This window comes from Schistocerca cancellata, chromosome 5 (genome assembly GCF_023864275.1).
Source record: "Schistocerca cancellata isolate TAMUIC-IGC-003103 chromosome 5, iqSchCanc2.1, whole genome shotgun sequence".
Lineage (NCBI taxonomy): Eukaryota > Metazoa > Arthropoda > Insecta > Orthoptera > Acrididae > Schistocerca > Schistocerca cancellata.
In genome coordinates this window covers 266,832,111-266,844,114 of record NC_064630.1, presented here as the reverse complement: position 1 = coordinate 266,844,114, position 12,004 = coordinate 266,832,111, and the positions used below count along the sequence as shown (strand labels likewise).

The window sequence follows — 12,004 nt, the reverse complement described above, 5'->3', positions numbered from 1 at the left end:
CATACTTCTAAAGAGTGATGAACGTAAGTGGTCGCATTGTGCGGCGACCGCTACTAGACAGGTGGGGAGATGTTCCTCCGCTACGTAGCTGCGCTCCCACCCGGGCGTTGTGGGTTCGACGGTGGATGTGGATATACGCAACCAGTCATCGAGACACCAGATATGCTCTTTATTAACATAGAATGTATGACTGTTTCTAGAATGCTGATGTTCAGATCAGTATTGGAAATCGATTCCAATTACTGATGCAGGGGCACCACTTGCAGGAATCAGCTTCATTCCAGGAATGCAACTGATGGCTGAAAGACCTCATGGACAATATGCCAGTGCCATCTTTGACAAACCCGAACTCCAGATTCTTACGACTTCCATCACAGAGCAAAATAATATTGAAATCATTACTGTAGAAGGTACAAATCTTGTAATTTTCTCTCTCTACAAGCCTCCTAATGAAGCATTGTTGTTTAATCCTCCTGCTAATTTCAACAGCCTGAAGCCATCTGTAATTATTGGTGACTTCAACAGCCATAGCACTGTTTGGGGCTACTCTCAGGATTATCTAAATGGAAATGCCGTACGAGGATGGGCAGAAGTGCATCAACTATCTTTGATCCACGGAAAAAAAACTTCCTCCGTCTTTCAATAGTGATAGATGGCAACGAGGATACAATCCTGATCTTATTTTTGTGAATGAGAAATTGGCTGAACAAAGTATCAAATCTCTTTTTACACCGATTCCTCACACACATCACCGTCCAATTATGTGTCACTTGGTACCAGCAATCCGCCCACACACCGTGTCCTTCAGTTGAAGTTACAATTTGAAGAAGGCAAGCTGGCACACATTCTCCACAATCCCTAATGAAAGAATTACAACAATTGATCCCGTTCCTGAGGCATAGGAAGAGTTTATGGAAGTAGTCCAGTATTGCTCAAGAAAAACCGTTCCTAGAGGCTGTAGGACCAGTTACATTCAAGGTCTTACCTCCGAAACATCGACGTTATTGAAAGAATATCAAGACCTATGCAAAAACGACCCTTTCAATGATGAAACTATCTCTAGGGGGCTGCGTGTTATTTCCTCCATTTCTGAATTCAAACACAACCAATGGAACAAATTCATGGAATAATTGGATTGGGAAGAAACAGTTACAATGCCTGGAGGTTATTTAGACACCTCAGTAATGATACAACGAAGTCCTCACTACATAGTAACATCTCTGCAAATCGAATTGCAAGTCAGCTAATGGAGAACGGCAAATCAAGTAAAGCTACAATTGGACCCAAACAAAAAGCCGAAAAACTGATGTGCCAGGAAAACAGCATACTCTCTTACCATTTTACAATGGAAGATCTGAATAGAACACTGAATAAATGCAGAACTGGTAAGGCGGCAGGAATGGATGACATCTGCATTGAACAACGTAAAAGATTTGGCCCTGACAATAAGCAATGGCTCTTGGACTTATTCAACAACTGCATCAACTACTGCAAATCCCTAAACTGTGGAGAAAAGCCAGAGTTTTGCAATTCTCAAGCCTGGAAAGAACGGAAGCGATCCCAAGAACTACAGACCAATCTCCTTACTGTGTCATTTACATAAAATCTTGGAAAGAAATATTTTGGACAGATTATCTGATGTGGTAGAACCATTGCTCATATCAGAACAAGCCGGATTTCGACCAGGGAGAAGCTGTACTTCACAAGTACGTCACCTAACACGTATATAGAAGACGGCTATGAAAACAACAAAGTGACTGGTGTAGCTTTTATTGACTTGACATCAGCCTATGATACTGTAACCATCGTACATTGCTAAATAAAGTGCTTAACATAACTGGGGATTAGAAACTCACCCAAATAATTGAGGGCTTTCTTCCAAACAGAAGGCTTTTTGTTAAATTTCAAGGTCAGCAGAGCAGATGGAGGAATGTTAAGAACGGCCTTCCACAAGGGATTGTTCTAGATCCTATACTTTTTAACATCTACACAAATGATCAGCCCTGCCCGCTATAGCAGTTCAAGGAACATCTTTTGAACGTGTTAAAGAGAAGCTCTCCCATGCTCTAGAAATTCTGAGTGGCTATTACCAAGACAACCAGCTGAAGATAAACCCAGCAGAAACACAGATTTGTGCGTTCCATCTTAGAAATAGACATGTAGAAAGGAAATTGCAGGTGTTCTGGGAAGGTAAGCAATTACAACACTGCTTCACTCAAAACTATCTTGGAGTAACTCTTGATCGAGCACTTACCTACAGAATACATTGCTTGAACACCAAGCAGAAGGTATCTGAAAGGAACAAAATTCTCCGGAATATATCGGGTACAACCTGGGGAACGCATCCTCGTATCTTAAGAACTTCTGCTGTAGCTCTTATTTAGCTGCAGAATATGCTTGCCCTGTCTGGTGCAGATCTAGTCATGCTAAACAAGTGTATATCGTCTTGAATGAAACCTGCAGACTCATTACGGGATGTTTGAGATCTACACCACTTGATAAAGTTTATTGTCTAGCGAGCATCCCCGCTTCAGATATCCGCCGTGAATGTGCATCCAGACTGGAAAAGTCTAAGGCATTGTATCTGAAGACACACGCATTACACGGGTGTCAGCAAGCAGTACCAAGGCTCAAGCCAAGGAAAAGCTATCTCCATTCAACTGAAAGCCTCACTGAACCACTTTCGAACTTCAGAGTCAATTCATGGCGTTCCAAATTCAGCCACCTTGCAGGGTGGTTGATCCCGACCGAAAGCTTCCCACCCGGTCACGAAGAAAGCTGGTCAATAAGGAAGACCGTCAACAGGCTGCGTTCTGGAGTTGGAAGAACGAAGACCAACTTGAAAAAGTGGGGATTTGCATGCGATTCCACAGCATCTTCTTGCCTGTAACCTATGCCCAACGTCAATTTTGCCACAGAATGTCATGTCGACGTCGGCTGAAAAAAAAAATGGTTCAATTGGCTCTGAGCACTATGGGATTCAACTTCTGAGGTCATCAGTCCCCTAGAATTTAGAACTACTTAAACCTAACTAACCTAAGGACAACACACACACCCATGCCCGAGGCAGGATTCGAACCTGCGACCGTAGCGGTCTCGCGGTTCCAGACTGTAGCGCCCAGAACCGCACGGCCACACCGGCCGGCACGTCGGCTGAAGACGGCTTGTCTTTTGAAATCAGTACACTACTACTAGCGCGGTCATAGTGTAGCCTACCTCATCGTCCGAAGGTAAAGATTTCGGACGACAGTCGGTGAATTCAAATCAGTGTGTTTTCTCCGGTCAAATCGACCGACTTCTCACATACGGAATGTGGGCTGTAAGAAGCTGAGAAATTTAGTCCAAGAAAGAGTGAGTTTGTCGCATCCTGAGGATAAAAAATCATATTTAGGTTTCAGGTTGGAGTTTAAGGACAGAAATGGCAGGTTTATATGAAACCACAAGTAGGCAAAATCTTTATCGTACATTTTAGACGTAAATTATAACTTTAAAAATAATATAATCAAGTCAGAAGTTTGGCGTACTTTTAGATGTCGATAAATTACACTACTGGCCATTAAAATTGCTACACCACGAAAATGACATGCTACAGGCGCGAAATTTAACCGACAGGAAGAAGATGCAGTGATATGTAAATGATTAGCTTTTCAGAGCATTCACACAAGGCTGGCGCCGGTGGCGACACCTACAACGTGCTGACATGACGAAAGTTTCCCACCGATTTCTCATACACAAACAGCAGTTGACCGGCGTTGCCTGGTGAAACGTTGTTGTGATGCCTCGTGTAAGGAGGAGAAATGCATACCATCACGTTTCCGACTTTCACAAAGGTCGGATTTTAGCCTATCGCGATTGCGGTTTATCGTATCGCGACATTGCTGCTCGCGTTGGTCGAGATCCAATGACTGTTAGCAGAATATGGAATCGGTGGGTTCGGGAGGGTAATACGGAACGCCGTGCTGGATCCCAACAGCCTCGTATCACTAGCAGTCGAGATGACAGGCATCTTATCCGCATGGCTGTAACGGATCGTGCAGCCACATCTCGATCCCTGAATCAAGAGATGGCGACGTTTGCAAGACAACAACCATCTGCACGAACAGTTCGACGACGTTTGCAGCAGCATGGACTATCATCTCGGAGACCATGGTTGCGGTTACCCTTGACGCAGCATCACAGACACGAGCGCCTGCGATGGTGTACTCCAATATGAACCTGGGTGCATTAATGGGAAAACGTCATTTTTTTCGGATGAATCCAGATTCTGTTTACAGCATCATGATCGTCGCATCCGTGTTTGGCGACATCGCGGTGAACGCACATTGGAAGCGTGTATTCGTCATCGCCATACTGGCGTATCACCGGGCGTGATGATATGGGGTGCCTTTGGTTACACGTCTCGGTCACCTCTTGTTCGCATTGACGGCTCTTTGAACAGTGGACGTTTCATTTCAGATGTGATACGACCCGTGGCTCTACCCTTCATTCGATCCCTGCGAAATCTTACATTTCAGCAGAGTAATGCACGACCGCATGTTGCAGGTCCTGTACGGGCCTTTCTAGATACAGAAAATGTTCGACTGCTGCGCTGGCCAGCACATTCTGCAGATCTCTCAATAATTGGAAACGTCTGGTCAATAGTGGCCGAGCAACTGGCTCGTCACAATACGCCAGTCACTACTCTTGATGAACTGTGGTATGGTGTGTAAGCTGCATGGGCAGCTGTACCTGTGCACGCCATCCAAGCTCTGTTTGACTCAATTAGTCGTATCAAGGCCGTTATTACGGCCAAAGGTGGTTGTTCTGGGTACTGATTTCTGATATCTATGCACCCGTATTGCGTGAAAATGTAATCACATGTCAGTTCTAGTATAATATATTTGTCCAATGAATACCCGTTTATCATCTGCATTTCTTCTTGGTGTAGCAATTGTAATGGCCAGTAGTGTAGTACTGTAATACTACTTACTGCGGCTTCCTTTTGCCAGTAGGGAGGTGATTTTCTTTCATGAAGTGGTTTCTGAATGTGTATGTTTTTCCACCTTTCACTGCTTTAGATGTTCAGAGTAATTTATTCTAAACTTTGTGCTTGTCTTCCATATGCATGTTGTATGACATTCATTCAAGGGTATTTGACGTATGTCTGTATAACTTCGAATGAATACAGCAAGCCAGACTGTTGGTAATATTGCTTTTTCAGGTCACCACGAATCATCGTGAGTCTATAACTTAACGTTTCTTCCTTCATCTCATATGTTCCTAAAACTTCTCTGGTTATTCCGATAACCAGAGAGAGTGTACAGTACTCGCCACCTCCTTTTCGAGACGGATATAGCTTATTCACGTGCATTCGACTTCTTTTTAATAGAAAAAGCCCCAATGCAGCTCCCACCTCCAAACACGGAGGCATCGTGGTGTCCGTCCCACTCCAGGTTAAAATCTGACCTACTTCACACATAGAAGAGTTTCTAACCTAACCGTACCAGACCTTGCCTTACCTACTTGACGCCGCCAAAAGCTGACGAAGTGGATCGGCCGAACTGTGACTAAGCTGCTGGCCGATGTTAACGGGCGACCTCTGGCGACGGCGTCTGACAAGTGTTGTCGGTGACACACTGAACGTAGCCTCAGGCTGCGGTCATCGGCTGCAGTGCTGGTCAACAGAGTCTTTGCTGGGCGGCAGGGCGGTCAGCGCGCCTGAGGCGGGACTGGCTTACGATGACGACGACTGCCCAGCGGATTCACCCAACACCGACTCAAAGGAAGGCCTCGGCGCTTGTTCGTGACGTCACGTCAGCTAGGCACGACGAACGCCAGGTCTGTTGCAGGCATACTCATGATGGTGGTGTCTCCCTCTCTGACACAGCAAAATGTGAAACTATTGGCGGTAGTTGACCAACACACATTGTTCTGAGAGATTTCTGCAATCAATTAATTGTCAAATTCATTACACTTCTTAACAAATAGGGTACTCCTGAACTTAAATTTCCATCTGTTTTAAGGATTGACATACAAAAACAACTTCATAGTCCAGCAGCAACAGAATTCGTGCTTCTTTACCTTATTTGTAAATCTGAGGAAGTTACGTTTGTACTGGGTTGCTTTTACAAGAAACTGTGAACATATTCGTGTTCTTCTTTAGGTATCTTGGTTGACTATGGGGTGAGGAGCACTGAATGTTAATGAAATATCTTGCGATTGTACACGTTGGGGGAGGGGGTGGGGGACAGAAGAAGAGGCAAAAGAGAGATACTTGTTTTATCAAATAAATTTTTTTATCTTATAAAGTTTCTCCTTTCAGTTGCAAGAGGGGAATATTTATCTTTTCTAATGTGCATGTTTAAAAAAGTTTAAGCTCAGCAGTATTTTCGATGTATGAAGCTATTTGGTTTCCTGTTTAGAATTCCTTTCGTCGAAAAGGAACTGTAATCTAATGACTGGCAACAGTTGGACATTTACACATGTAAATTAGTTCACATTTCCAGTGACGATGTCAAACGAAAATAAATAAATAAATAAATAAATAAAAGAAACGAGTTCATTGTAAGGGGGTTGGGGTAAGTTTCGATAGCAAAATGGATCAAGTAAATATAGTTTCTTGAATGTAAACTTTCCGAAGCTTGCAAAGGTGTAAATCATCTTCTCATATTGATCTACGTTTGTTTCGACAGGATTCAGTAATACAGAACTATGATCTTCATTTGTAGCTTTACGATAGTAAGAAAATCTTTCATCTAAATAAAACTGCTGAATCCAAAACAATACCAAACAGTTTGTCCAAAAATAAGAGATTTATACGCGTTTCTGCCTGCAACAGACCTGGCGTTCGCCGTGCCTAGCTGACGTGACGTCACCAACAAGCACCGAGGCCTTCCTTTGAGTCGGTGTTGATTCAGCGCGGCGGCTGTCTAGACACGACTTCCGGGCTCAGGCATCCCTGGTCGCTGGATGATCGCACATAAATAGCGCCTCGGCGGTTGTCTGTTTGGCCACTGCTGGCTGTAGTATCCCGCAGCGTAACCGGCAAAACACTGACTCGACAACACTTCCTTGCCGCAAACCGAGCGAGGTGGCGCAGTGGTTAGCACACTGGACTCGCATTCGGAAGGACGACGGTTCAATCCCGTCTCCGGCCATCCTGATTTAAGTTTTCCGTGATTTCCCTAAATCATTTCAGGCAAATGCCGGGATGGTTACTTTGAAAGGGCACGGCAGATTTGCTTCCCAATCCTTCCCTAACCCGAGCTTGCGCTCCGTCTCTAATGACCTCGTTGTCGACGGGACGTTAAACACTAACCACCACCACCTTCCTTGCCGCAAGAGAATGGTCAGTATCTGCACAGTGTATTCAATTATCCAGCATACTCCACCTAGCTCGCATTGCAGACAAGTGCTGTTCGTCGCTAAGTCTATTGATCACACGCCACAATAGTGTTTATATAATGACTCGGCATTATTATCTTGGACTACTCTCTCGCGCTAGTGAGGGCTTGGCCAGCGACGATCGTGGCTTCTTCCGATCGATGTACGGCGTGCTGGCTGGAATCTTCCACCCCTCGTGTGTCGTGCTTTCACTGTTCCACCGCTTCAGAATGTAACTTCCGCAGCTTCGCTGCTCTAAGCAGTTTACCAGGTGCAAGTGTTTCTATTGCGACTGACAGAAAGTTAGTGGTAGTGACCGTGACTAATAATCGCAAGAGAGTGTGAGCTGAACCGCCGCAGTCATGGGAAACAATGCTGCCATCTGAAAGGGAACTACAGCTCGTCGTTCCTTAGAATCCACTGCACACTGTGCTGCAAGGTACAAAAAACTGGTCTCTGCCACGGAAACTAAGCATTTGCAGATATGTGTTCATTGCGCCTTATTTGGGCTTTGTTATTTCATGTACCGCCTCCAGCAAAACAACATAGTTCTGTTAAACACATTGCCTGACTTCATTTCTCTATTCAAAAACACACCTTGAGAGTTTTTTTATTCCAAAGCATCCAAAGCAGTGTTTTTGAAAGCTTATAGAGGGGCAGTGTAAAGCTCTGAGATAAATACACAACGTATCTTTAACTTGTCGAAAAAATCAGCCAACAAGTTGCAAATAAAGCTTTATTGGAACCCTTGACCTAGGTTTTGACAATTTTAAAACTGATTTCTACGGAAGAACACAATTTTTAAAATTGTCGAAATGTAGATCAAAGGCTCCAATAAATCTTTATTTGCAACTCGTTGGCTGATTCTCTTCAACCTCTCCATGTCTACTGTCACACAGTTGCCGAGGCAGCAGCCATGTTTACGATTTTAAAACTTTCTTTTAAACTGTACCTTCACTGAAAAGTTCGGCGGGACTCAGTTCAATTCAGTTAATTGCCATAAATTTTGGACTTGTTATCTGGAAACTCTAAGCAGGTCGCACATTTTCAATAATTATCATGTGTGTGTGTGTGTGTGTGTGTGTGTGTGTGTGTGTGTGTGTGAGAGAGAGAGAGAGAGAGAGAGAGAGAGAGAGTGTTACGGGTGTGTGTACTGATACAGTACGTCACAGCATTGCTATACAGGATGACCAAACTAACTCTGCCACCTCGTATATTCCCGAAACGAAACAAAAAGTGAAAAATACAGTTGGATAGGGATGCACCTATGTGAAGGGCTCACACAAAGAGCAGAAAGGCGCAATCCATAAATGCAAACAACCATCACTTTCGTTACAAAATTAAGATGTTAGAGTCAGTTGCGCTGAGAAGCAACTGGAAATGGACAAAATTAGACAAAGCTCCACGGTCCGGTGCAGTCATTATCAGATTCTGCACCGAATTTGCGGATCTTTTCCTCTTCTAACCACAATCTCCCGTGCCCAGTAGTTGGAAGCAAGCATACGCCACACCCGCCTGCAAGAACGGTTAAGGTAGTTTACAAAACTAATGCCCATTACCCTTGAAATCCATTTATTGTAGAATCTTAGAACATATTCACAGCTCAAACGTAATGACGTATCTCGAACAGAATGACCTCCTCCCTGCCAACCGACATATATTCCGAAAACATCGATCATGTGAAAACCCAACTCGTATGTTTCTCACCTCAAGCACTGAAAAGTACGTATCAAGAAAGATACAGTATTTCTTGATTTTCGAAAATCATTTGAATCAATACCACACCTACGTCTATGATAGGTGGTACAATGGCATGGGTATCAAGCGAAAGTTTTGACCGTATTGAAGATTTCTTGGTTGGATGGACGCAGCGTGTTATTTGAATGGAAACATAGAAGTAACTCCAGGTGTGCCCAAGAGAACTGTGTAGTGACCCTTACTATTCATGGTGAATATTAATGGCCTTGCTGAATGTTAATGGTCTTGTCAACATTAGTGATCTCAGAATTTACGCAGATGATACAGTTACGTATAATGAAACACTGTCTGGAAAAACCTGCGCAGGTATTCAGCTGAATCCTGTTAAGAGTTCAAAGTGGTGTAAAAATTGGCAATGTGCTTTAAATTGTCATGAAACAGCGCACTTCAAAAAATGAAAAAAGACGTCGTATCTGTAACTCCCAAATCGGTAACTCATACAAGCACTGGTGTGTAACAATTTGTAGAGATATGCAGCGAAACGATTGCATACAATCATTCGCTGTGAAGCAGGTAGCAGACTTCGTTTCGTTGGTACAATACTAGGGAAATGCAATGAGTCTGCATAAGAGATTTCTAAACAAAAAGTCGTAAAAGTCGTGCTGTAGTGTGTGGGACCCGTACCAAATAGGACAAGTGAGGGTCCTGCACTTACAGCGAGAAGGGCAAGAGAATTGATCACAGTTTGTTTGGTCCTTGGGAGAGTGTGGGAAAGATGCTGAAGAAACTGAACTGCCAGACGGTTGAAGGTAACGCAAAATGTTCCGAGAAAGCCTATTTAAAGAGTTTCAAGAACGAACTTTAAATAATGTACCTAGGAACATATTGTCATCCCCCAGTGTCTCGCTTCCGTAGGGAATGTGAGGAAAAGATTATACTAAATAGAGCGGGCATAGAGACATCATTCCCGCGCTCCATATGTGTATGAAACCGAAAGAAGCCCCAATAACTAGTACAATGGGAATTAGCCCTGTACCATGCCCTTCACAGAAATTTTCAGAGTATGTTCGTATATGTGGATGACTAATGTGAGCGTCAAAATACATCTGACGATTACCCATAGAGACCAAAATGCAATGCCGAAAATAATAAAGAACGAACATTACTGAACGAAAGCGCCATGAATTAGACGGCTGTACAAAAATAACTTTCTTGAAATATTTATCTGCTGTGAGGCACCGCTTGCGCAAAATATAATCTCTTTGTGACTAATGATGCTTTACAAACTCCAGTGTAACTCTTATGAGCTTCAGTCGAGAATTCTGAGTTCTTTCAGTCATTGAGGTAGACTTTCCAATCTCAGCTGTATTTCTTTGTTCTTTTTCTCTTCAACACTTAAAGCATTTCTTTCAACAACGTATTTTATGCGGAACATTCAGAAGTTACGTTCTGCCTGCCTTTTCTTCAATTCTCTCGTAGTCACTCGCGTACCCTCCACCTAATTAAAACGGTTATTGTGGATATGAACTGAAAATCAGAAACATATGCCATTTAGTTTGTCGTTTTACCAACAGAGCTGAATATGATTACACTTCACTCTGAGGGTTACAAAATATTTTCAAATGGTTACTTAACTTCCTTAATTGAATACGATTCAATGAACAATTTTACATTTCTGGAATTCGATCTCGATCTCGCCTCTGTTGGTTCAAGTACTGTGCACTTCAGTTTTTACGTTGCGAGTTACCGTCACGGAGTTTATTCGCGTTTTCTTTTTCAAGGAGCTTTACTTTTTCCACAAGAGGTAATGTCTCATGCTTGATACTGTCAATACCTTATTGACAAGAAAGGACTTGCCAAGAGGTCTGCGTTGTAAACGTTTCAGCTTCCTCAGGTTTAACGGGACATCTCTTGCATTCTTTTCATACTTTTATTTTTGATTTAAGGAAGTTATAAGCACTAGAAATATGTAAATGCCTGTTTATTAAATTTTGTCAGCAACTTCTAAAAAAGTTTGAAACGTACTGATAACTTTCCTATTCTTCCTGTGTGACTGAGAAAGTATTTCACAAGTAACCATAATTTGAACACGACATGGAGAATCTCATGAGGGCCCATCTCTTATTTCTTTGTAAAATATGGGGTATTACTGATTTATCGTATTTAATAATATATTTTTAATTCCTTTAACTTAGGAAGAGTAGTGCTCTCAAGTCTCAAGAATCCTTAGAGTTTATACTGAATTGCATACAATACATGACCTACAATTATTGTTATTACTATTGTTATTACTATTATTATTGTTATTATCATTATTATTGTATACTGCTCAAAAGAATTAGGAAAACATGACTTGGGCACCTGCCATATTCTATTGAGGACTGGGTATATTACCAAATTATACCTTATCTTTCACAAGTTAAGAACACAATAAAATATTACATCCTCGACCGTTTACATAAAAAGAACTGAAACTACGACAGATGTCGAAAATAAAATGAAAACAGTCATTCATCCCGTCATCCTGGCTGATTTTCACTGGACTTTCAGAGCTTCAGTAACGTTTATGTCCTCCGTGAGCGTTTATCACTGCCTGACGCCTACGTATTAGTCTACGGAGGTCACTCAGTGTTATCTGTTCCCTTTTCTCAATGAGAACCCAAGAGAGTTTTTGGAGAGTCTGTAATTGAACAGAATGACCACGAAAACGTCTGTCAAGCGTGTTCTACATCTACACGATGGGGCTTTGATTGGGACCGACCACCGACCATTCGATTACTTCAAGGTCCAGGCTTTCGAAGACATCCTTGCTGATGCCCGCCTGCCTGGCAGTAAGGTGGCCCTGGACAATGGAAAGATCCATATGGCTCTAAATACTGGAACTTCCCCACAACACCACAGAACTTTGGAAATCTTTCCATTTCCTAAACAACATTTGGCAGGT

The 12,004-nt window shown here is 42.7% G+C and overlaps 1 protein-coding gene across 1 annotated transcript in view; it reads left to right on the top strand.

Moving 5' to 3' along the window:
• The window catches only part of LOC126188483 (sodium/potassium/calcium exchanger Nckx30C), a 1,432,322-nt gene that overhangs the window by 802,743 nt on the left and 617,575 nt on the right, over positions 1-12,004 (top strand). The window lies entirely within an intron of this gene.